General features: G+C 44.5%; 1 long non-coding RNA gene across 1 annotated transcript in view; it reads left to right on the forward strand.

Moving 5' to 3' along the window:
- The window catches only part of LOC146045247 (uncharacterized), a 41,555-nt gene extending 21,945 nt beyond the window's left edge, over positions 1–19,610 (forward strand). The window contains exon 3 of the long non-coding RNA XR_014465393.1: positions 19,451–19,610. This is a non-coding gene — a long non-coding RNA (uncharacterized LOC146045247). The remainder of the gene's footprint in view (positions 1–19,450) is intronic.
- Positions 19,611–26,499: the final 6,889 nt, after the last annotated feature.

Below are 26,499 nucleotides of genomic sequence, written 5' to 3' on the forward strand. Positions count from 1 at the left end.
AGCTCTTTTAGCATTTTCAGTGTTGCACATTGAATTAGGTTTAACAATTAATTTCTGTTTTGTTTAATGACAATAAAGCTTTTATTATTATTATTATTATGATTATTATTATTAATAATAATATTAATAATAATGTTCTCTTATGTTTACCAAGAACAATAGTTTGCAGTATTGTAAAGTTTTGCAAAACAGGCCAGTATGACCAAATATAGACTCATGGTTGCCTGAGGCTTCCAGATATGATAAAAGTTTTTTTTAGGGAGATTCTGTTTTTTTATTTTTTTTTAAATAATGTGACCGTCGTTAACAATGAATCAAATATTTGATAATGAGTAGAAATTGGGAAATGGGAGATGCTAGACTGGAAGAACAGCAATGCAGGGGTATCACCAATAAAGTATCTTAAGTAAGTGACTTATATAATACCACCGATACATCTGTGTTTTTTACTAGAAAATAAGCTCAGTTAGTCCATTGCCTTTACCCCTCTCTCATACACTGACAGGGTAGGCTAAGGTAAGGACAGTGCTAATTTATTGCAATAACAAATTGGACAAATTTAGTTACTGTCCTGGATTGTATGGGCTATGCCCAGTCCATTGATTTCTGACTAACCCTCTGTACAGTCCTGGCAGCTTGATGACAGGATTCATGTAGCCATTGTGGCCAGGCTTCCTCCATTATAAGGCCAGGAATTGGTGTTTTATAGAGCAGGGGCGAGGCCCTGATAATGCAATCAGAGTGCCACTTCACAAGCTCCTCCCACCTGGCTGCCTCCTCCCTGTGGCGATACTAGAAATGTAGGTACAGTAAGTATGAAATTAGTTCTTGCACTCTTTCTCTGACAGGGTCACAGTTTATAACCTGTTTATTACGCTTCTATGGATTACCACCATGAAGACACATTAGCGATTATTTACTAATATGAGAGTTCTATTGAAGATGGGATGTTGCTATGGGCAACCAATCAGAATTTACTTATTATTTATGCAGCACCTTCTAGAAGATAATAGATTCTAATTGGTTTCCCATAGAAACATCCCATCTTCAGTAGAAATCCCATTTTAGTAAATAAACCCCACTGAGAACATACTCAATACATTGAATCCATGGTTCCAAGCCTGTAAGACAGTAATTATCACCACTGTGCCACCAGGCTATGAGTATATGTCTGCTTGTGGTTAATTCAAGGATGTATATTTCAGATTGACACATGTCAAGCCAACATAGCATCGAGCATTGTAGATGTAGTCATGCAACATTCACTATCAGACCAGAATGCATTTCCACAATAAGTGTGCAGGCACATTGTGCTGGCTTTACTCACACGTCCATTGTATTACATGGGACTTGTTACACACTACAGACTCAGATCACAGCCACAGTCATCATTCCCACAGACCATTCTAAACATTCTAAAGAACTGTTGTCACACTCCAAAAGTATCGGATAATCTAAACGTAGAATATTTGGGATTAATGAAATGCAACTTTATGTAATCCAATGGGAATTACCTATAGCACGCAAATTATCTATGTGGCCTTAGCTTAAACTATTAAGCAAAAGTTTGTGTGATCATGGCTTTAAAGATTCTTAATTGGGAATGCAATTATTTTGACTTTATTTCAGCCTCTATCTATCTATCTATCTATCTATCTATCTATCTAGTATTTGTATGTATTGTACTACTAGGTGATTCATCGCGCCCTACGGGCGCTCTTCACACCGTCGTAAGGGGCTGCGCCCCCTTAATTTGTGAACATTTGCATATGAGAAAGATGGTTAGAATTGTATGAAAGATGGCCTGTATTGCAACTTGAGTTATAGGTGAAATGTGTTAAATAGAGAGCATATGATGTGGAAGGGGGTGTGTATTGTTTTGTTTAATTAAAAAGCGGTTACAGAGTAAGATGTACATTGATAGTGTGGATGGTACAGTGACATTTGTGGGTGTGGGGGGGGCTGTGTGTGCATGTTGTTTAGGTGTGTGTGTGCAATAGTATAGTAGGGTGTTTCTGAGTCAGCGGCTCCCCACTGGCGGAGGTCACGACACAGGAAAACAGGAGGCTGGGTAGTGATAGGGGTGTGTGGGCATAAGGGGGACTAAAGAGTAGGGTGGTAGATACTGTGCAGCTTCTGCCAGTGGGTGAGGGTCCAGCGTGGCAGTACAGGATGGTGGCCCTTAGTCAGTGTCTCCTCCTACTGGGTGGGAGTTCGGGTGCATGAGAGCAGGAGGCTGGGCTATGAGGCATGATAGGGGCATGTGGGCAAAACAGTGTCAGCGACTCCCCAGTGGTGGAAGTTACGGTTCAGGAGAGCAGGAAGCTGGGTAGTGATAGGGGTGTGTGAGTATATGGGGGACTAAAGAGGGGCTTAGGGGTGCCGTGAATTGCGGGAGGGGCGCGGGGTGCCGTGAATCAAGGGAGGGGGGGCGCAGGTGTCGGCGAATCGCGGGAGAGGGTCCGCAAAGCGTGGGAGGGGGCGTGAATTGCGCGAGGGGGGTTGCAAATCGCGGGAGGGGGGTGCGCGGGGGGTCCGTGAATTGCGGGAAGGGGGGGCACGGGGAGCGATGAATCACCTAGTTGGTTATATATTCTTGTAGAAGGATGGTAGGATGTTGCTGTCATTCAGAATGCATTTACATAAACAGTAATAGTAGCAGTAAAAGGTCTGACTTAAAACACCTACAGTAAAACAGAACAGGTGTTATATATTATACAAAGAATTGGTTGATGATGTGTAGGTTGTCGTGCACATAGTTCATAGTTGTCACTGGAAAAAAAATTGCTACAAGAAAAAATCAACACAGAAAGTTCAACACATGTAAATGTTGACATAAGTGTGGCACTTCATCGGTGTCCATGTCGACACATGAGAATGAATATGAAAACATTCCAAAAAAGAAAAATAAATCTTCAATAACTCATGTCAACCTTTTTCATTGTCGACCATAGCCGTACCAGTGTTTTGCATGTGCCATTTAATCCTGGGGTTGCCGTGAATCGCGTGCGGGGGTGGGAGGAGGTGAGGAGTGTCCGCGAATCACGGGAGAAGGGGTCGTGGGTGGATGCCGTGAATTGCGGGAGGGGGGGTCGCGGGGGGGGGGGTGGGTGCCGCGAATTGTGGGAGGGGGGGGCGCGGGGGGTTGCAGTGAATCGCGAGAGGGTGGGTCGCTGGGGCGGGGGGTTGCCGCAATGACAGGAGGGGGGGTCAGGGGTGGGGAATCGCGGTAGGGGGGGTCGTGGGGGGCACCGTGAACCGCGGGAGGGGGGCCTGGGGGGTTGGCGCGAATCATGGGAGGGGGGGTCGCGGGGTGCCGCGAATCACAGGAGGGGGGTGTCACGGGGTGGGGCCGCGAATTGCGGGGGGTGTGCTGCAAATCGCGGGAGGGGGGTCGCGGGGGGTGCCGCGAATCGCCACAAGAAAAAAATCAACACAGAAAGTTCAACACATGTAAATGTTGACATAAGTGTGGCACTTCATCGGTGTCCATGTCGACACATGAGAATGAATATGAAAACATTGAAAAAGTGAAAAATAAATCTTGTCAACCTTTTTCATTGTCGACCATAGCCATGTCAGTGTTTTGCATGTGCCATTTAATCGTGGGGATGCCGTGAATGGGGGGGGGGGGGGGGGGAGGGAGGGAGGTGCATACCTCCCAACATGACCCTCTCCAGGAGGGACACATTGCTCTGTTTCTGGACTTCTTAATTTATGGATTACCATCACCTGTGCTTAAACACCTTTCTTATCAATTACCCTGTTTAAAACAGGTGATGACAATCATAAATTAAGATGGAAGTCCACAACCCAGCGTTACAGCTCCAGACACACTTTGAGTGACAGATGTAGCCAAATATATAAGAGATTAAGTGTTGACAGGGTGGTACGAGGGCACAGTATAAAAACAACAGTGCATAAGTACAATAAACAGTTGACAAAAAGCATAATAGCAAAACATTACTATAGAACTACAGACTGGTAGGGTAAGTCAAGGAGCAGGGTAAGGAACTTACTGTTGCTAGAATTGGGAGACTCAATTCAGGCCTCGGTTATGCTGTACCCAACAAACTGGTGATTTCAAAGTTCATCAAGTTAGTGAGCTCTGTGTTAATTTGTGTTGTTCCAAAGGAAGCTAAATTAATTTCCAGAGAGGTCGATTATAGATTTTTTTCATCACAGAGGCTTCCATAGTCTGACCACCCTTACTGTGAAGAGCTTTTGTCTATAGTAAGGGTGGTCAGACTATGGAAACCATATTTCTTCTAAATTTAGTGCATGTCCTCTTCACAATTCTGGCTATGACAGTCTCAATACACAGATCATTATACTCACCTTGGATATACTTATACATTATTCATATCAAAAGCCTAGCAGGCTGGCTCCTTATGACTCAACTCTGTATATATCAAGACTTAAATGTTATAATTTTATTGTACGTGTATTTATTTGTGGTGTTAATAAAAATGTTTTATTTTTATTTTATTTAACAAATGAAATCCTCCATTCCCCATATGCCATATTTAAGTATAGTTTATAGTTTAGTCTTTGTCCTGCTTAAATGATCTGTCGTCCTAGTCTGAGGTCAACAGCGCTCTGGAGCATATTTTTTTTTTATCAAGGCTGCCTCTGTACATTGCTGAATTCATATTTCCTCTATCCTGACTAGTCTCCCAGTTCTTGCCACTAAAAAACATCCCTACAGCATGATGCCACCCAGTGGCGTAGCTACGTTTTGGGCGCCCCCCCCCCCCCCGCCGCCGCCCCGCCAAGCACCCCTACCACGCCGCCCATGCAAACCCCCCCTCAATCCCCCACAGCCTTACCTATCGCTATGGTCCCGGCGGCTCCGTTCTTCTGCTGAGGACCACCAGAAAATGGCCGCCCCCATACAGCAGACAGTTTCAGAGAACTGTGTGCTATATGGGGGCGGCCATTTTGTGGTGGTCCTCAGCAGAAGAACGGAGCCGCCGGGACCAGCAAGATAGGTAAGTCTGCGGGGGATTGGGGGGGGGTTAACTAGGTACTCTTTACTTATCACGGCGCCCATCGCGGGCATTGAATGCACTAAAAAATCGGGTGCGACGCGACCGACGCGATGCCCGCGATTTCCCATAGGGAACAATGTTAAATGTCTCAATTGACCCGATTTTCATGTTCAATGCCTCAATTGTTTAATGGCCCACAGAGGCCAAATATAGGCACCCTGAAGTGTGAAATGGCCCCCACAATTGTTAACGCCACCCCACGATCAACGTGAACCCGAAGCGTGGCGAGCGGCAGCGGTACGCGTCCTACGACCTTTTCATACCCCCACTATCCACGTCGGCGTGGAGTTGAGAATAGAATAGTGTGGCGAGCGCAGCGAGCCACCGAGCCCGAAGCGTGGCGAGTGGACGCGGATACCTGTGAAGCCCGCGAAGGGACGCGTTTACCTGTGAAGTTATCCGCGTCCCCTCGCCACGCTTCGGGCTCGGTGGCTCGCTGCGCTCGCCACACTATTCTATTCTCAACTCCACTCCGACGTGGATAGTGGGGGTATGAAAAGGTCGTAGGACGCGTACCCCCGCCCCTCGCGGGCTCGCTGCGCTCACCACGCTTCGGGTTGACGTTGATCGTGGGGTGGCGTTAACAATTGTGGGGGCCATTTCACACTTCAGGGTGGCTATTTGGCCTCTGTGGGCCATTTAACATTGTTTCCTATGGAAAAATCGGGTCAATTGAGGCATTGAACATGAAAATCGGGTCAATTGAGACATTTAACATTGTTCCCTATGGGAAATCGCGGGCATCGCGTCGCACCCGATTTTTAGTGCATTCAATGCCCGCGATGCCCGCAATTTTTTTACCTGCGTTGCCCACGATCAAAATCGTGGGCGCTGTGCTAGGTAAAGAGTACCGTTAACTATAGCACCGCAGCCCCCGGCGCCCCCACATGCACAGCGCCCCCCACAGTGGCGGGGACTGTGGTGCTATATTTACGCCGCTGATGCCACCACCATGCTTCACTATAGGGATGGTTTTGGACTGGTTTTTCTTCTTTGTCTCATCAGGCAGAGAATTTTGTTTCTCATGGTCTCAAAGTCCTTCAGGTGCATTTTGGTAAACTCCAGGCAGGCTGCCATGTGCTTTTACTAAGGAGTGGCTTCCGCCTGGCCACATTACCATACAGGCGTGATTGGTGAAGTGCTGCAGAGATGGTTGTCCCTCTGGAAGGTTCTCGTGTCACCACAGAGGAATGCTTTAGCTCTTTCAGAGAGACCATCCGGTTCTTGGTCACCTCCCTGACTAGGACCATTCTCCATGGATCACTTAGTTTAGATGGCCGGCCAACTCAACTTGGTTCCAAATTTCTTCCTTTTACAAATGATATAGGCCACTGTACTCATTGGGACCTTCAAAGCAGCAGATATTTTTCTTTACCCTTACCCAGGTTTGTGTCTCAAGATAATCCTGTCTCGGAAGTCTACAGATATTTCCTTTGACTTCATGCTTGGTTTGTGTCTGACATGCACTGTGATTTCTTTGTTTTTCATTTTTAATACATTTGCAAACATCCATTCGCAGCCCCTGAGTACAAACGCTGCGTGTGAGGGAGGGGCATGCATATCGGAATTTGCAGGGCGGCGTCTGGTGGACTCGCAAGGCTGTGGATTCGCAGCCTTGCAAATCAACCAGAATAAGGTCTTCAATCCTTTCTAGCTAGTTGTCCTCTAGCCTAATATTGTATTATGTATAATAGCATCAAATACTTGTGGCATACAGTGCACAACTACACTATCAGTTTACCTCGCTTTGAGGAAAGTAATTAGAATGGCTTTGCATGATCAGGTCTATCTATCTATCTATAAGAAAAGGTTAACTACTCCTCACATCAACGAGGAGAAGTACCACCACTGACCACTAGTGGCCACTCGGCAGACCAAATTCAAATCCTCTTTTTGTGTGCTAAAAGATGTCATGACAGAAAGTGAAAACATTTTTTGCAGGGACATTGATCTGCTGGAAATGGAAAGAGGGAGCTGTGAAGACAGAGACTGGAGGTAGGAGCAGATAGGAACTGCGGATTGGGATGGAGAGTGTGTGGGCTAAGAACTGTCACAGCTCAAAGTGAAAGTACATTGCAGAAGCCGTCATTTTAAGGGGCTTTCAACTAGTTTTCTATAATATTCCAAATATTATACTTAACAATAAAAATATAATTTTTAAGTTGATAGGTCTATAACTTCCTAGGTTCAAATTTGAGCTGCTTTTAAGTTTTCTTTTTAAACATAAGTAGCACAATGACTTATAATTAATCAATAGATTTTTACTGTTTTCGATAAGTCCTTAACTATAAGAAATATTTTTCTATTACTTAACTAAGCACCGTACTGCATACAGTATATTGGGTGTATGTCTCCCTACAAAGCAAGTTATCTATATATACACAGTACTTTGCTGAGACATATCCTGTGATACACATCACAAATTTGGTTTCACAATGTATAATATCTAATTTATTTATTATTTATTTATTTACAGTTTCTTATATAGCGCAGCAGATTCTGTTGCGCTTTACAATAGTAAACAGTGATAAAACAAACTGGGTAACAACAGACAGACTTGGAGGTAGGAGAGCCCTGCTGCAAGCTTACAATCTTTAGGGACATAGGAGGGAAACACAAGGACAGGCACCAGTAATAGCATAGCAGTTCCACCAAGTTGCAAGTTCAGAAGAAAAGCTATATAATACATAAGTGCCTCAGAGGGTTATGCTTGTGGTACTTAAATATGATAGGCTTACCTGAATAGGTGAGTTTTCAGGGAACGCTTGAAAGTTTGGAGGCTAGTGGAGAGTCTTATTGTGCGTGGAACGACATTCCATAGGGTGGGAGGAGCCCGATGAAAGTCCTGTAATAGTGAATGGGAGCAAGTGATCCGTGCAGAAGAGAGACACAGATCTTGTGAAGAGTGGAGAGAGCGAGATGGGAGATATTTTGTGATAAGTAAAGCGATATATTCTGGTGCAGTATGGTTAATAGCTTTATATGCGAGTAGAAGTGTTTTATATTGAATACAGTAAGATACTGGCAACCAATGGAGGGACTGGCAGAGTGGAACAGCAGACGATGAGCGTCTTACAAGGAAGATCAGCCTAGCAGCAGCAATTAAAATGGATTGCAGTGGTGAGAGTCTGTTCTTGGGAAGACCAGTTAGGAGACTATTGCAATAATCAATGCGGGATATAATGAGTGCATGGATAAGAGATTTAGTAGTGTCTTGTGTGAGATAGGGTCGTATTTTGGATATGTTTTTTAGATGCATGTAACATGATTTGGAGACAGATTGAATGTGGGGGAAAAAGGACAGTTCAGAGTCGAGGATGACCCCTAGGCAACGAGCTTGTGGGGTAGGGTAGATTGTCGAGTTGTCAACAGTGATGGAGATATCAGGATGGTAACGGTTCTTGGCTGGTGGGAAAGTATTTCCATTTTGGAAATATTGAGTTTGAGTTGGCGAGAAGACATCCAAGATGAGATGGCAGAGTGACATTCAGATACTCGGCCCGCTTGAGTCATTAAATGTACTATATTTCTTAGCAGTATTGCTTTTTGTACCTACTGTTGAAAACCACTAATTCAACCTTTCTGAAATTCCTGGGTTGTGTAGCTCCCTTACAAATAGGCAGGGCCGGCGCTACCCACTCAGCAGCTGCTGCAAAGCAGGGAGGCGCCATGCTGAAAAGGCGCTGTCTCCCTCCCTGCTCTGCTAAAGCTAACTCAGCCCTCACTGTCACTGCCTCCTACACGGCGCCCGCAGGCGGCAGTATAAAGAGCTGCTCCCTGCACCGTGAGTGCACACAGTCTGCAAGCCGCCCGCAGTGCCTGTCTGACAGCGGGCGGCAGTATGGAGAGGCTGAGCAGCTCCCTGCACCGCGCACACGCTGTCCTCCTCTTGTGACCTGCCCCCTCTTCCTCACAGACACTTGCGCTGAGGCATGTAGCACTGTCTGTGAATGCCTGGATGACATGTCATGTCCAGATCCGCCCCTACCCATTGCTCCCTGCGCCTGTCAGCTGTCAATCAAATGATGAACAGGCAGCAGAGCCGCCCTTCCTTCCGTCTTCTCAGTGTGCTGTGCCAGTGCCACTGCCAGTCCTCAAAACTCCGCCCCCTCTATCTCCTCCCCTCTTCTTCCATCTCCTCCTTCTCTCCCCTCCATTCCCCCTCAGTCACAAGAGGGTTGTAATGGCATCCTCAGCGTCCTGTTTATACAGATAGAAGGGGAGGGACTGCACAAGAGTTAAACAGCAAAATAACTGTGAGTCTTTTATTATACATGATTATAACAAATGTTTTAATAATTGTAGATTTTTTTTATATTAATTTTGATACTTTTTAAATATTGGGCTGGGTTATGTGCCTAAAGGTGGCCATACACGCTGCAATAGCAGCATGCGATGCGATCTTCGCTCCCGCGGGCATCGCATCACACAGTACAAAAAGTATGTGCTGCACATAGTTTTTGTACTGCTTTCGGATCGCATCGCACACACATTGCATGCATGCCGTGTGATGCGATCTAGCCCATAACATATGCGATTCTCGCAGCATTCATGGGCACCTTTAGTGCCTGCAACATTTTGCGGACACAGCACTGAGATGGTGCATGCATACATGTACATGCACCCGAGATCCTCCATAGGATCACATGTTGCATATGCTCCCACAATCAGGCTGCAGCTTGTTGCAATGGCAATGTGAAGGGGCGCAAATTTTATGGTTTGCAGGAGGGCGCCGGACACCCTGCAAATAGGGTTACCACCCGTCTGGGATTACTCCGGACAGTCCAGTAATTAAGCCAGATGTCCGGAGTCCGGACGGGTGGCGTTCCCGGACTATACAATGTCAGGGAACCGCACTGCCACTACCACTAGAGCAAGGTGAAGAGATGCCCACTATCCCTGTTCTGATTAGTTTTAAAAAATTGTTGAGACCTGGCATAACTCCTAATGGGCATTATGGCCTCTGGTGCGCACTGTCACTGTTGTCCTTCTTTTATGAAAAATTGTTGAGCCCTGGCATAATGTGCAATAAGCACTATGGCATGTGGTGTAATATGGATGTGTGACGTGTAATAGGCATTATGGGGCAAATTTTTTGGGCGCGCCTCCGGCGCGCACTGTCCATTTTATCCCAATTTTTATTTTCAAATTGTCCACTCATGGCATAACGTGTAATGGCCATCAGGGTGTGTGCCATCATATATAATGGGCATCAGTGTGTGGCATAACTTATTATGGGCATTACAGTGTGTGACGTAACGTGTATTTGGTATTATTGTGTGCGAAATCAAGAATAGATTTGAAGCAAATGTAAAAAAAAAAAGACGGATCAAGGGGCGGGGCTGGGGAGGGTCAATGGGTGGGCTGTGGGTGTGTCAAGGGGTGGGTCACTGTCCTGGAATCGCTCAACACAAAGGTGGTAACCTACTTACCAATGTTTTGTTATCATGTTAAGATCACTAATGTTCCATTACCAATATGTCTATTAGATTATACCTTGTCCAAAAATGTTTGGTCCTCCTAAAATTTGACAAAGATAGTTTCCTTTTACTATTGATAGAAATCTAGTATATTTTCCAGGACTAAGCAAAATGTACGATATAGAGAGTTCATTAAATTGCAGCTCGATGGGAACCCTACAATATGTGTATTTGCTGAGTTACCGAAAACTGTTTTATAATACAGGTTTAGTATCCCTTATCCAAATATCCATTATGCAAATTATTCTGAAAACCAGTCTCCAAAATGTACTTTTATTTTTTATTTTTTGCTTAAAACCTACTGGCTACATCTGTAACTGGCACTACTGGGGAAATAACATATAACTGGCACTAAATATGTGCAAGAAAATGATTGCATGGCATTTGAATTCAGTATCTGAGATTGTACACAAACTTTGGGCCTTATTCTGGTCGGTGCGGCCGGATCCGATTATGCGGCCAGGACCGTGCGTGCGAAACCCCGCCTTCCATACGGATCGCCAACTCCGTCCGTACGCGGTAAGAAGCTGGCCGAACGGACCTCACGTGTATTTTACACGGAATACGCCTCCTCCATCTAAGGGAACCTCCTCCATCATTCGATGGTCGCAGACCATCGAATGCAGGACCGAGTGCTCCACCAGCTCCCGCAACCTCAGACCACACAGACTTTTCTCTGTGCAAAAGCAGGGATCTGGGCGGGCAGCTGACATCCGGCGATGTCATATGTCCGCCCCCTACACGTGCGTCACGGCCGCATTACCATACGTACGCCCAGCGTTTGCATGGGAACGCCCATGAAACGCGGGGCGTATGCATATGGTAATGAGCCCAAATAGCCCTTCACGCCCCTCTCCACCCCCTGTTCGTAGTGTACACATATCATGCGGGATTTGGCCGTACGCCCCGCTCGCACATGCGCAGAGACGCCTCTGCACATGCGCAGACACAAAACATCGGCGGGCCGAACGCACGCGGATATATCCGCACCGATCAGAATAAGGGCCTTTGTGTCATGTTTTTAACCTTGTTTCATGCAATAAAATATATTTGTGTGCATTTCATGTGCTTCATGTGTTTATACATCATAAATGCAAGATACCTCAAGATACATAGAATACCAAAGGTAGTCTGTGGCGCTAGAGACTAAAGTAGTGTATCTTGTCACCCTGCAGCCACCGTGTAAGACAGGGATGGGGAACCTTCGGCCCTCCAGCTGTTGTTGAACTACACATCCCAGCATGCCCTGCTACAGTTTTGCTATTTGGCCATACTAAAACTGTTGCAGGGCATGCTGGGATGTGTAGTTCAATAACATCTGGAGAGCCAAAGGTTCCCCATCCCTGGTGTAAGAGGATTGCCAGCCTCTAAAAACACAGAAACAAACAGAAAAAAACGTGGGGCGCTTGAGTAAACAAGAAAAGTTTACAATTTATTAAAATCAAACAGACAGCACAACATTACACACAATTAATTTATCTGAAAACACAAAGGGGGAAATTTACTAAAGGAAATTTGTAAAAAAAATAGGTGTATTTGTATCCAGAAATACACTTATTTTTGACATTTACTATCCCGAAAATACGGCTATTCGTATTGATAGCACATCAATACGAATACGAATTGCCGTATTTTCGGGATAGTAAATGTGTATTTCTGGATACAAATACACCTATTTTTTACAAATTTCCTTTAGTAAATTTCCCCCAAAGTGTCAATGGGACACTGATAATAACCACTGGATATATGCACAAGGATGGAATGGCTAGTGTGCACACTTCCTTAACTGCAGCAATGGCGCCTTGCTTTTTAAATGAATTGTATCAGTCACTGATCGGGAACAGGACTTCTGTTACAAGGGTATGAGCAACAGTGTCCGTCCTGTTACCGTAGGCAGTTCTTACCACTCTGTAGTGTAGACAGGGGTCAGGGTGGTGTGCAGATGGATCTGCGCCTCAGCGTCTGCTTTCTCCGTACCTCTCGGCTGACTTGAAAGGATGTGATGCGTACAGCCGGCTGTAGTCCCTGGCAAATGCCGTCTCCTCGCCGCAGCTTTCCTCTGATGTTTTACCCACACGACGCTCTGCCACAGCGTCTGTAATGGGCGGAGGTGTGCGGCTGGTGGAGGCAATATTCTGGCTCTGTGAGCAGTAGATGGACAGGTTACGGAGGCAGGTATCCAGATGTCCAATTGGAACGCGTTTCGCCGCACACTGGGCGGCTTTCTCAACCAGGTATCCTCAAGATACATCAATATAAAAATATCCCGAAATATGGAATATTAATTTTTCTGGCCCCGAACATTTTGGATACTCAACCTGTAATAATAAATCCCCTTGATTGTTGTTTTATCTTCTTCTTTTACATCAACCCATTGGGGCTCAACATAATTTTTACACATGATATTGGGGATCATTCAACATTTTATTTGTAGACAAACAAGTACCCTTCCATATTTACTTGTTGGAGCTGGGTCTCCACTGTGCCCATATATCTCCTATGACCGTTATGATTCTAATTCACAGATCTTATTTGAAAGGTTTCACGTCTATATTTTTATCAGTTTTCACTTCCATTTTTAATTTTAAACACTGCTTATTTCTTGCTCTATTTCCTTTATTATGTTTTGTTTGTTATGTTTTGTGCCCACCCTTCCTGTTTCTTGCTCATTGCATAATCTTCCATATTCCTCCAATTCCAAATAAATGATGTCTGTACATTTACCATGGTGCATTCCATTTGAGTCCATGTGGAGCTGTAGCATACCTCATTCCTACCTCCCGCTAACTTCCAGGTGCAATACATGGCACAACTAGAGTTTGAGAATAATCTCCCTTATAGGTCCTTGCCTAGATCTTTGTCTTGAGTTTACAGCCTAGTATTTGTTTTTCAGGGCTTACCAGTAACTTCTATTTTTGACCTTTTGGCCCTCACCTTCCCCCCTCAACAATCTGTTAATCTGTTGAACCTAGCCATTAGTGCATTCTTGTGAATTGTCCTTTTACCAACTGAGTTCTACACTAGTGTAGCCATGTTTACGAAACCACTTTTTGGTTGGTTGAAGATTATCATAATCACTAGCTAGGCAACACAACCACAACCGAACTCTACGCAACACAATAGTGTAATTAAGCTTAATTGTAATTACCTTTTTATGAAAAGTTCCTAGTGTAATCTCAATAAGTAACTCCTTTCTGAAAGATAATTAATTTTATTGCACATTGTGATATTAGCATAACAAATATATGTGTAATTAACATGGGTTAATTTTTTTAATGAGCTAATTAAACTACCGGTACGTTTTTGGGATTGTGGGCGTAAATCCGAGCTCCCTGGGCAATTGCACATAAACATGGTAAGAACATAAAAACTCCACATTGATAGCATTAGAAGTGCTGTGAGACAGAAGAGCTAACCGTTGTGCCATCATGCTACCCAGGGGTGTTTTAATAGAGAAGGAGGCCCGTGTTCAGCCTCTTGTGTCAGGGCCCCCTCATCTCTACCAGGAGCAGTGCAATAAGGCACTCAGACCCTGTGCAGCGACCATTTCTCTGAAGCCTTTCGCATTGCTGCTGCTGCCGGCAGCAGTGCAGTCTTGTGGAGTCTGAGCACTAGAGCGCTCAGAGCAGTGGCGTAAGTTCATCCCAGTTGCCCGGAGGCAAGATAAATGTTGGTGCCCCCCTCCCCATGCCGTAAAGCCCCTTACACAATATGCCAAAAAATAATGCCCCTTACACATTGTGCCACAAAGGAATGTCACTTACACATTTTGCCAAACAGTAATGCCCATTACACATTGTGCCACACAGTAATTCCATTACATTTTATGCCAAACAGAAGTGCCCCTTACATATTATGCCAAACAGTAATGCCCCTTACAAAAGGTTAGTCACAATGGCAGCGCTCGCCGGGCACAAACGGATGTGGGGGAACACCCACATCATTCGATGGTCGACGACCATCGAATGATGTGGAAGGCACACGCACATCTAAGGTTACTCTGAAATAACCTTAGATGTGCGTGGACATTTGGAAGGAAGTGGGTGGCCAGCTGACGTACGGTGATGTCAGCTGCCTGCCCCCAGTGCCCACGTCACCGGGTGATATCTATTGGAATGGCTAGCGTTTTCATGGGAACGCCCATGAAATACTGGCGTTCCCATGGGCGCGCCTATCTGCCGCCGACCCCCGCCCACAATGTTGGTGTGCGCAACCAACGAACAGTCTGTTCACCATGGCCGCACCCGGCATATGCACATGCGCAGAAATGCGACTGCGCATGCGCATACACCAAACATTAGTCCCCATGCAAATGTATGGTCCATGAGAACAGACCAGAATAACCCCCACAGTGTATACAAACATATGGTAGGTCGTTACATTACACACAGCATAGAAATTTCCACCTGTGTGCACATTTCAATAGGGCATAATATTCCAAGTGTATACCGCCATAGCGCACAACAAAAACAGCAACACAAATTTTACATCAATAATGTTTTTACTTCAATGTTTTGGGGAACAACATGTGTTTTCCTGATGATGCGGACGGTGCTCCCCAAAACATTGTAGAAAAAACATTATTATTGATTCAAAAAATCCCTGTGATGCCATTTCTGTTGTCCACTATGGTGGTATACATTTGGAATACACAGTATATATTTATGTATACATTAGTTAGAGCCATGTGACTGTGTTTCTGTCCCCAAAGTGTCAACCCCCTATAGTAATTTCAAAATGGCAAGGTGCTATTCTTGCCATGGTGGCAGGTGACAGTCACTGTACTTACAGCTCTGCCTTTAGCCTCCTGCTTAGATCGCGCCTCGTTCTCGACACAGGCAGCTTCTGCCGCAGTGTCTTCTGCCCGGCTTCCGACTCCTAAGGAAGTGGAACTTGCTCATGCCGGGGGATGTAAGGTGGGTGACGGCGAGGAGCGGGCTGGGTGACGGTGAGGAGCGGGCTAGGTGACAGCGAGGATCGGGCTGGGTGACGGGGAGGAGCGGGCTAGGTGACAGCGAGGATCGGGCTGGGTGACGGGGAGGATCGGGCTGGGTGATGGGGAGGAGCGGGCTGGGTGACGGGGAGGAGTGGGCTGCCGCTGCAGAAAAATAAGCACTCTGCCGGGCGCCGCTGGTTCATTAAGTGCTCCACCGCCGCTGCTTTCAGTAAAGGCGCAGCCCGGCAGTTCCGTGGGACTTGCAGGAGAAGGAAACTGGACCGGCGGGACTCGGGAGACAATGGAGCCAGGTGCCCCCCTTTAAGGCTGGAGCCCGGCGGCAGCTGACTCCATTGCCTCCGGGAGTTCCGCCACTGGCTCAGAGTACACTATGCATGCACAGATCACAGGAAAAATGGCTGCCACACCATTTTTCCAGCAATTTCGGCAGCCCTCCTGCTATAACTGTAACTTACATTTTCCTCTCAGCCTAAATTTCAGCACTGACTTTGTAATTGTTTGGGATTACCATGGGTACAAGTTACCACTATAGACCCTCCTACTACTCCCAAGACCGGATTTAGCCTTCAGGGGACCCGGTCACTTTTGATAAGGGGGCCCTCTCCCTCTTCTCATTACTGGCCACAAACTGCACAGGAGAATATTACACTGTCAAAACACAGAGTAAAGGCAGTATAACCTTACAGTCCATAGAGTCACTAAACAATTAGATAAAAGCAAGTGATAATATTAGCAGCAAAGCCTTGCATATAGATCATACGTATGTATAATGTCACTGACTAGTTCAAATAAACTAGGGGGCAAATCACATCGGCAGATACAGTAGGAGAAGCTGCAGTACTACCCCACTCCCATGCACAAAACTAGCTTAAATAAAAAATAAATATATATATATATATATATGTATAATTTTTTTTTCAAATCCATGCCAGCCACAGGGGGGCCCTAGATAGAGGGGGGCCCTGGGGTACTAAGCCAGCCCTGACTACTCCCACAGACTTTAACAATCTTAAAAAGCGGCAGCTCACATTGATCATAATGGCATCTGACACAAGTGGGAAGTTGTCATATTGGATTGTTCTCATTTCAGATCTTTGTGGCCTTAGACTGGCCCTGCCGGAGGGACATTAGTGAATTATTTCTTCTTATTTAACATGTATTAGTCTTTGGGGTGGTAATATGAAATGATGAAAGGAGATGAACAATTGCATTGAAAATCCTTTCAGCATTCGCGCATACACCTACCCGCATGATAACATGTGTACATGTCATTATCCCAGCTGTGAGAATTATCTCAGAGGCAGGGGAAGAATGAGACCTTGAACTCTCCTGCTGTGTCCTGTCATATAACCTTCACTAACAGGCACACTCACACGTGATGTCTAGCATACTGGGATGCCCTGGTAAGTTTCCTTTTTATGAGATGTATGGTAACGGCTGATCTCACTCTTGGAGAATAGAGTGAAGATGTACAGGAGTATGCAGTGGGCATGTGGAGCTGTGTTTAATGTAGTCATATGAGTTACTGTATATGGAGGCATCAGTTTTCAGCAGCGCTATGCAAAGTCGTCCTCAAAGCCTCTCATCTGCTGGTAATACCAGCAGATGAACGGCTCACCATACACACTGGCCAGCTTTCATGCTGAAAGCCGCTCAAACGAGAAAACTGAGCAGCTTTCACCTGAAAGTCGCCCATTGTGTATGGACCTTAAGTCCAGGGACTATGGGGATTATTCAGACCTGATCGCACGGCTGCAGATTCACTGGCTGGCTGATTATCGATAGACTGTGCACGCCTACGAAGCATAGAGCACATGCACGAGGTCATCCTGCAATAAAATCCTGCAACTTTTTGAGAGCTGGCCATACACAAGTTGATTGACAGAAAGCCAGCATCTAGTTTACAAATGTATGCAATTTTTGTACTTTTCTATACACTGAAACACTGGGGCTTTTAATGTATGGGTTATACACTCCATCCCTTTCCATGCATGTGCACCAATGCTTGACAAACCCGTCGGAGAAGAAAGCTGGTGGTTGTTGTCAACACCAGGACTGACTGGCAGCTTTCACCTCATCATCAGAGCTGAGGTGTTGACCCTTAAGGTGCTCTTTCATCTTTGGGAAGAGGGTTGCAGAACCTGCAGTTCAAGGAGGTTTTTGGCAATATCGTTGAAAGTTATTTCCCTTGAACCCAGTGTCCTGGACGAAAGATGTTGACGAAAGATATTGAGGACAGATAAAAGATCTAGCTACAGTTTATAGGCTCTTTTTGAAAGATATCCAAATTGAGCTGCATGTAGAGTTGACGAACACAAAAAGGGAGATATAGAAACTATATCCACTAAAGGCGCTTAAGTGTGAGTGTGCTTGGCTAAAAGCAGCAATCTAAAAAAGGGAGGAGTCAATTCCAATACAGTAAGCAACAAAAGAAAGGGTGGTTGATCGCGCTAGGATTCAGTATAATTAGTAATACAAATTGATTTGAAGTGGTCAGGCATGTAAAAGAATAACAATTTAATAATAAAATATAAGTATATTAAAAAACATATTTAAATAAAAGAAACAACATTCAGATCAATAGTCACCCTTTGTTTTCCAAAATGTCAGATTAGTGAGAGCTTCCAGAGTAAGTTGTGTGTGGATCTATGGATATAATTGATATGTACAATTTGTAATCCGATTATTGGGTACAAGGGCTCAGGTATTGGTAAATCTTTCACCACAGGGATTATCGGGCCTTTAAGTAGGTGGCGTACATCCAGAATAGTCTTGTGCCTCGGGATATGGTGAGTGGACCAGTTTGCTTATTAAGTAAAAGTCCCAAGCAAAGAATGAAATAAGGCTCCTTAGCAGACCTTAGCAGGACCCACAGTATTGGAAGAGCTGAATTCATCTGGCAGAGGGTGTAAAGAGGATCTGAAGTCACTTGAAATGCACCTACGCATGGATCCACACACAACTTACTCTGGAAGCTCCCACTAATCTGGCATTTTGGAAAACAAAGGGTGACTATTGATCTGAATGTTGTTTCTTTTATTTAAATATATGTTTTTTTTATATACTAATATTTTATTATTACATTGTTATTCTTTTACATGCCTGACCACTTCAAATCAATTCGTATTACTAATTACAGTTGACGAACAACCTCGATGAACAACTGGCGGGTATGCGCATCATCATTCATCGCAAACGCACTGAAAGTTATTTTGCCCAATTTCGTTCAGAACGGTCGAAATGAACTAAATTGGTTAAAAAAGTTGGTCAAAAAAATTGTACATGTGTGTATGCACCTTAACATGTGGGCAATTTTAGGCATTTACTTCTGTGCCAGTAGTTTGGTAGTAAAGATTCTGCTCCTTTAGTCTTATTGTTTTATTTATACTTTATTATAGATTTTTAATGTTATGCCTTCACTTATGTGTCTATATATCCTGCATGATTACCATGCCTGTGTAAAATAATTACCTGGCTGTATAACAAATCCCTCTCATATGTCACCTTGCCTGGGGAAAGAACATGTATTGCCAAATTCTGAGAACTTCCTTTCATTGAACTTTCTCAGCATTGTATTAGTCGTGTCACATTCACCTGCCTTTGTAGACTCAGAGCCAGGCGATGTTCTTACAATCTAATAACCTTGTAACAATACTGTCGACCCAGGGGCAGAACTACTGGGCGTTTAGGGTGTGCAGCCTTGGAGAGGGCCTGACAATTCTGGACCACTACCCTTATTCCCACTTCTCCTCTACACATACTAGGATGTTGCCTTAGATTATTCATTAGGCGATTATCATTCACATAACGTATGATACTGTATGACTCTTTTCACATGATTTATTGGCCCAATGCAGTTTGGATTGTAAATGGTGTATGATATTTTTTTAAATAGTTTACCCCCAAAAATTATAAATAGAAGCAATGTTTCAATACCCCAATCTGTTTTTTTTTTCCATCAGAATACACAAAGAAACAACATTACATACCTTTATACCCCAAGTGCATTTCAAAGGACGCATGAGGCCCCATGCAGCGGGAACAGACGCGCCAAACAGTGATGTCATCAGGTACGGCGTCAGACGCGCCAAGTGATGCAACTACTGCCATGACCATCACCAAGGAAACACTATAAACAATGAATACTAATTAAAAACTAATGGGTATTGATGTGCTGCAATTACATATCATACTACTAGGTATATATATATATATATATATATATATATATATATAGAGAGAGAGAGAGTTATTAATAGGTGACTTCCAGAAGATCATTTTAAGTCCGACCCTATCCCGCTCCATTACAACTCAGGCGTCATATGAGGCCTCAAGAATTTGGAGACTCAGAATCCCTACTTTTTGTCTGAGTTTCCCAGATTTGCCAGAGGGGGATATCCAGATGGGAGGTATAAAGGTGTTTGGGGCATTGGGGGTGGAGCCAACATAGCAAATTTCACTAGAATCTCGCTTATGAATTCCCGGAGGGCTCATTGATACAGGAGGCTGATTTACTTTCTCTGGAGTCCTTCTACGAAATGTGTGAGTTTCCCATATATTCCAAGGAGAGTGGGCAACCACGAACGCCGCAGGGAGCTGGGGGACAGCGGCAGGCAGGGAGATGGAAGCCTCCCTGCCTGAGCCGGACACTGTGGGGGAGGAGGGCTCCCGGGGACACAGGTAGCAGCAGCTCGCCCCCCCCCCCCCCCCCCGGAGAGCTGGCAGGGGACGTAGGTAGGGCGGCTCTCGGCCCCCGGCCCCCTGCTGGCTGTTATGTATAAACAATAATTAACAATTAAATATATATGCATGAGCTGTAAGCACATGAATAAAAATAGCATGCCCCTTCACATAATACATTTCCAGATTTTTTTTACACCAAATTTTAAAAACAAAACCTTTATTTTAAAAGTTCACATTCCAGTTCACCATAAGAAGATGGCGATTTGCTACACGGTGACACACAGCGAAAATCACTTAGAAAGCAATTCGCAATCTGATCATTGAATAAACTCACGGCAAATCACATTGAAAAACCCATTGAAAAACCACCGCGAATCACATTGAAAAACCACTGCGAATATCAGACGGCGAATTGTCCGTCATTCACTGTTTGCCGTTGGCGAATAGTGCATGTTGATTAGGGTGAATCACTTTTTCAGTAAAAAAGATTCACCATAGAGCAGGAAAATAGCACACATTCGCCGTAGAACATGGCGACTCAGCCTCATTGAATACTGCCCATAAAGTTGTATAGGCGCTGTATACATATCTGCCGCTAGTCTAATCAGCTCTTGTCTGTCCGCCCTAAACAGGTAATTACATGTTACAGATCTGCCTGCAGAACCTCTGTGGTTATAATGTGATGAGATAAAGAGATTGTCACATGTTGTTGAATTATACCCCTTTCCGATATGCAATTACCCGAAATTTTAGTGCCAGGTAATTTTGCCGGGTGCAGTCTGGCCCCTTTCACACATAGCAGCAAATTACCGGGTTAAAAACTGTCAATCCGGTAATTTGCTGAAAACATGGGTAAATTGTGAAGGTTGAAAAGGTCTACCCGGATCACATATCCCGGGTCAACACCCCTGGTAAAAAAAAAAAGCAGGGTCCTTGACCAGGGATTTAAGACCTGGGATGACCCTTTCACACTTCACAAATTACCGGGTAGAACTGCTTCACCCAGTAATTTGCTGTTATGTCTGAAAGGGGTATTACTTATGTTGCGAGCTGGGAATAAAAAGGTTGCAAAACCATGTTGTACACACCCTTTGCAGCAAAGCTAACCTACTAATCGAATACCCCTTGTCAGAACCTGTCCTTGCTCGTATGTGACACTGGCAACCTTCCAGCCTGAGGTCATGATCTCTTGTCACTTTTGTTTTTCTGAAATATGTTTGTCACACACAGGACATGAGCCTTTCCTGAAAAAGACTTTGCTTCTTTCTAATAACTGTTATTTGTACATTCTCCATTGTTTAACCATCCAATCCCCTCCGCTCTCCAGTACTTCTAAGATTCTGTGATGGTTTTTACATTTATCTTAAATATCCCAGTGGGATGCGAGTATATTTCTGCATCCCAGATGGTTATTATTATAGATCTGAGCTAATCTAGCCTTAACTCATCCACTGCCACAGTAAATGAGCCACTGGAGCCAGACATTTGCTTTAACCTTTGTAATGCCAAATCGCTTTTCCCAGAGAGAGAATGATTATAAGTAACGGCAGGGGGAAGGTTGTTGGACACATGCTACACATACTGTAGTCATAATTACATGGCAGGAAGTGACAGAGAAACATCTCAGGGCATTAGGAAGTGAGTGTCAGAGTGCAGTCTCTCAGAGAGACTGCATGTGTTGTCACGTGAGGGAGCAGATCAAAGGTCCCACTGTTATATATTAGCCCTGTGTCTCTTATGTCACTCTGAGCCTGGGGGCTCATCTTTTTAAAGAGAGCTCTATCTTACTGTGAACAAATACACTTTACCTAAGAATGGGGGAATATGACACAGTTTTAGTACACAAACTCTTTTACATTTGAAAAATTCAAAGAAAACAAATAGAGCTTGAAAGGTATTTATTATGTAGCCTCTAGTATCTGGATGGAGACATACAGTAGTGAATTACAGCTACAATGACTACTACTGTATTTTGTGTGCAGAATAGGAATTAGGGATGGCCATCAACCATCGATGATTTAAAATCATCAATGGTTTATGGTCATCATGTGGGAGAACCATTGATGGCAAAGGAGAACCGATGTTTTTATTTATTTTTTTCAGTGTGTCGGGACACATAGCTCTGCCCCTGACAACTGGAAGCCCCGCCCCCTCATTTTGATTGGCTTTCAGGCTATTCAGTCAAAGATAATAGATAACCATCGATAGTAAAAACTATTGATGGTTATCCATCACATAGTTTATCCATCACATAGTTTATCCATCACATAGTTTATGATTAAGTTGCTACTTACAGTATATCTATGCTTGGCGTGACAGTTAAGCTGTGTAAACACCTAAAAAGAGGAAGCTTTTGTATATATTTCATTAATATATATGTTTTATTATACCATGTGGAGGTACAGCACTGTGGAGGTACAGCAATACCATGTAATACAGTAATACCATGTGGAGGTACAGCACTGGTGGTTTTTTCATTTTTTGAAGGCAGTTTGTTAGTTGGGAATTGGTAAATCCTAGGATACTTCCATAAGCTGCAGTACTAGGGATGTGATCACAGTCCTATACTGTACACCTGTGATACTTTTTGTTTTTATTTACCATTGTATTAGGACATATCTGCAGCCTTTACACTATGTTTGCCCACAGGGGGCATAGAAGTACTTTTATTAATGAAGCTTTCAATAACGTAGATGATAATGAAGTGGGGGAAGACATGCTGGACAGTGATATGTACAAATTGGAGAAAGCACTGATTTCTCATGGAAAAATTTGGTGGGAACTAGCCTCCCTAGAACTATATTGTAGAGAAAGAATTATACCCCATGGATTAAGGATTGGTAACACTCCCTCTTTTGATAGTGAATCGACCAAATTCAAAAACAATTGGTTTAAAAGTCTTCATGACTGTTCCATCAAACTAATGGAGCTTATGGTCGCTCAGAAAAGAGAAGAACTACACAAATTAAAACATGAAATTACAGTGTATAAATCTCTAGTTGAACCCTTCTCTGACATCAGTGATTATAAGGAACTTGAGATCGTTACAACTAGAGTAGAGAAAAATTAGAGGGAATTAATGAATAAAAAATATTAAAGAAACTCTGGTGGGACTACATGGAGGACGCTCAAGATACAATTACCAAATAAGGAAAGCATTACCACAAAATCGGTGAAGACCTTCAAAATACACACAGAGATAAAAATAATTCTCCCACTAGAGTACATCCTGTCCATGTTACTGTCAATAATTCTGTTCCCAGGTGGAATAGGAAGAGGGCTATACCCAGGGGCGAATTTAGGGGTCAGGCCGCCCCTAGGCACAATATTTTTGTGTTTCCCCCCCTCCTATTTTAATGTTATCATATATGTATATACATTGATATTTATATATTTCATAAAAATGTAACTGTAGCCCACCTTAATATTTTTTTAAGCACTCTGGACTGCTCACTGCACGGAGGACAGTGATTAGGACAGTGTATCCTTCAGTCTCTCCCCGGCTCACACACTGTGACTGACTGAGTGCAGGGAGGATCTGCGTGCCGCTCAGCTCAGCTGCTGGATACACAGCAGCCAATAGACTGTGTGTGTGTGTGTGTTTGTGTAGAGTAGCCAATGGGCGGGAGCCGGCAGCAGTGAGCCTGAGCCATTTCTGGACGCGCAGGGGGACCGTCGGACCCAGCCACTAAGCGGTGATGTAATGTGCGTGGCAGTGGCGGGTGACGAGTGGTGCTGCCTCCGACATATGATAATTCATTTCTGCTGCGCTCGTCACTCACCGCTGCCCACCCGCTGTGCCATGCTGCTATTTAACAGAATGTCAGCCTGCCTGCCGCCCTTAATTGGTGCCGCCCTGAGGCCGGTGCCTCACGGGCCTAGGCACAAATCCGGCCCTGGCTATACCCCCACCTTCCATCAGGAGAGAACTGAATGATAGGTATCGATACCAAGTGAACAATAAAAAAAATATATATATATATTCCTAGGACACCATATAGACAAAATAGGATGAGAGATTATATTGCATCAAGGGAAGAAATTCAGGAAAATTGGAGAAAGGGCAACAATAATAGACAAATAGAACACTAGAGAATCACAACGGGGCACATAAAACCAAAATCTTAAATCTCAGCTAGTATGTATTATGTATTAACTCAGGATGAAACTAGCCTATTGGAGAAGGGCTTAAAATTTACCCCTGCAAGTAGAGCAGACAAATTTGAAGTTTATGTAGATGTGCAAAAATTTGTATGTAAACTGACCCTAAAGAGATTTTTTGACGAAAGTGAAGGAGGTAATACAGAAGTGGTATCCTCCGAAAACATCTGTGTTTAAAAACCATCCACATTTTATCTGTCACACAAAAAGGGTGTTTTGTGGTATCTTTTGAATGGTTAGTTAAGCGCGGACTAGGTAGGATACAATTGAAACTAAACAAAAATATGAATCTCACTAAAGAAGAACAAAAGGCTATAAAGTCCTTACGGAAGAACAAAGAAATAGTGTCAAACTTGCCGGCCGGGGGGGGGGGGTCGTAATTTTGGGTGTGGATGATTACAATCAGGAATAGTAAGACAACTTTCTGATGATAAAACTTACAAAAAATTGACAAGTAACATTCAGAAAAAACTTGAAGAATTTTTGAAGTTCTATGGGTGACATTCTATTGGATGAGATTTGTGTTTTTTGGCGAAATTTGCACAAAAAATGCAAAAAATAAAGTTTTCCTTTTCTGTGTGTGTGTTTTCTTTTAACATTATTTTTACAGGTGGACTACAAGTCCCAGCGGGCCCATTAATGCCCCGTATGCTGGGACTTGTGGTTCTCCAAGTCCCAGCCTGCGGGGGAGGTCTGCTGGTACTTGTAGTCCTCCTGTATAAAGCAATGTTAGGATTGAAAGATTGAAAGATTTAACCCCATCAGGCCGGCGTCCACTGGCCAGGGACGCCGGTGACAGCCCCGGGCTACAGCCCTGGACGGGTGAAGCCTGGGGGGGACCCCTTTATTTATCCTCCAGGTACCCACGTCCAAGGCTGACCAGCCACGGTGCTCATGGTACGGCCGGGGGACCTTATGTAAAAAGTGTCCCCCGGCTGTGGAATGACACTGCGGGCTGTTGGAGCCCGGTGCTGGTTTCAAAATATGGGGGACCCCCAGATTTTTTGTCCCCCGTATTTTTGGAACCAGGACCGGTCCAAGAGTCCGGGGCTGGTTTCAGAAATACGGGGGACCCCTACGCTTTTTGTACCCCGTATTTTTGGAACCAGGTCCGGCTCAATGAGCCCGGGGATGGTTATGCTCAGGAGGGGGGACCCCACGCAATTTTTATTTTTTTTTATTTTTTTTATATACAAACCCAAAATCGCACATAAGCTCAAATTCGCACATTTTCATGCCTAAAAATCGCACATTTTCATGCCGAAAATTCGCCCATTATGGCACTCAATCGCACTTTTCTTGCCGGAACACGCACCTCATTAAATATGCGAATTCAAGGCAAAAATGCGATTTAAAAAAAAGTGCGATAATGGGCGAAAAACTGACGTGCGAAAAAATCTCATCCCGTAGAATGTCACCCTACATGTCTAAGGGTATAATCACCAAAACAGTTAGTAGTTACATATATATATATATATATATATAGCAACCTCCTCTATACCAGTTGTATATATTCTACCTGAAATTCATAAGTGCAGTATAAATCCACCTGGAAGGCCCACCTGGTGGCAGGTACCAATTCAGCACTCTCACATCTCCTATATATTTGGCTACATCTGTCACTCAAAGTGGGTGTCTGTGTCTATAACGCTCTGTTCCTGGACTTTCCTCTTAATGTGTGATTGCCTTCATCTGTGCTGAACACCTTTCTGAGAAATTAACCTGTTTAAAACAGGTGATGGCAATCATACATTAAGGGGAAGTCTAGAAACAGAGCATTGTGTCCCTCCTAGAGAGGGTCATGTTGGGAGGTATGTGACAGAGAACCAGCCCAGTGAGCCCACAGACAGTGCCAGACACCCACTGCCTTCCCATGTTGCCCAGCACTGCTACTCCACAGCCACCAGGTGAGCGCCCCCCTCCCGCGATTTGCGGCAAAACCTCCCCCCCGCGCCCCCCCCTCCCGCGATTCGCGGCAAAAACACCCGCTCCCCACTGACCCCCCCTACCGCGATTCACAGCAAAAACACCCCCCCCACGACCCCTCCCGCTATTCGCGGCATAACCACCACCCCGCGACCCCCCCCTCCCACGAATCGCGGCAAACCCTCCCCCGTGACACCCCCCGATTTGCGGAAAAAACACCCCCCCCCGCGACCTCCCTCCC

The sequence above is a fragment of the Crinia signifera genome, chromosome 11, assembly GCF_055691185.1.
Source record: "Crinia signifera chromosome 11, ASM5569118v1, whole genome shotgun sequence".
Taxonomy (NCBI): Eukaryota; Metazoa; Chordata; class Amphibia; order Anura; family Myobatrachidae; genus Crinia; species Crinia signifera.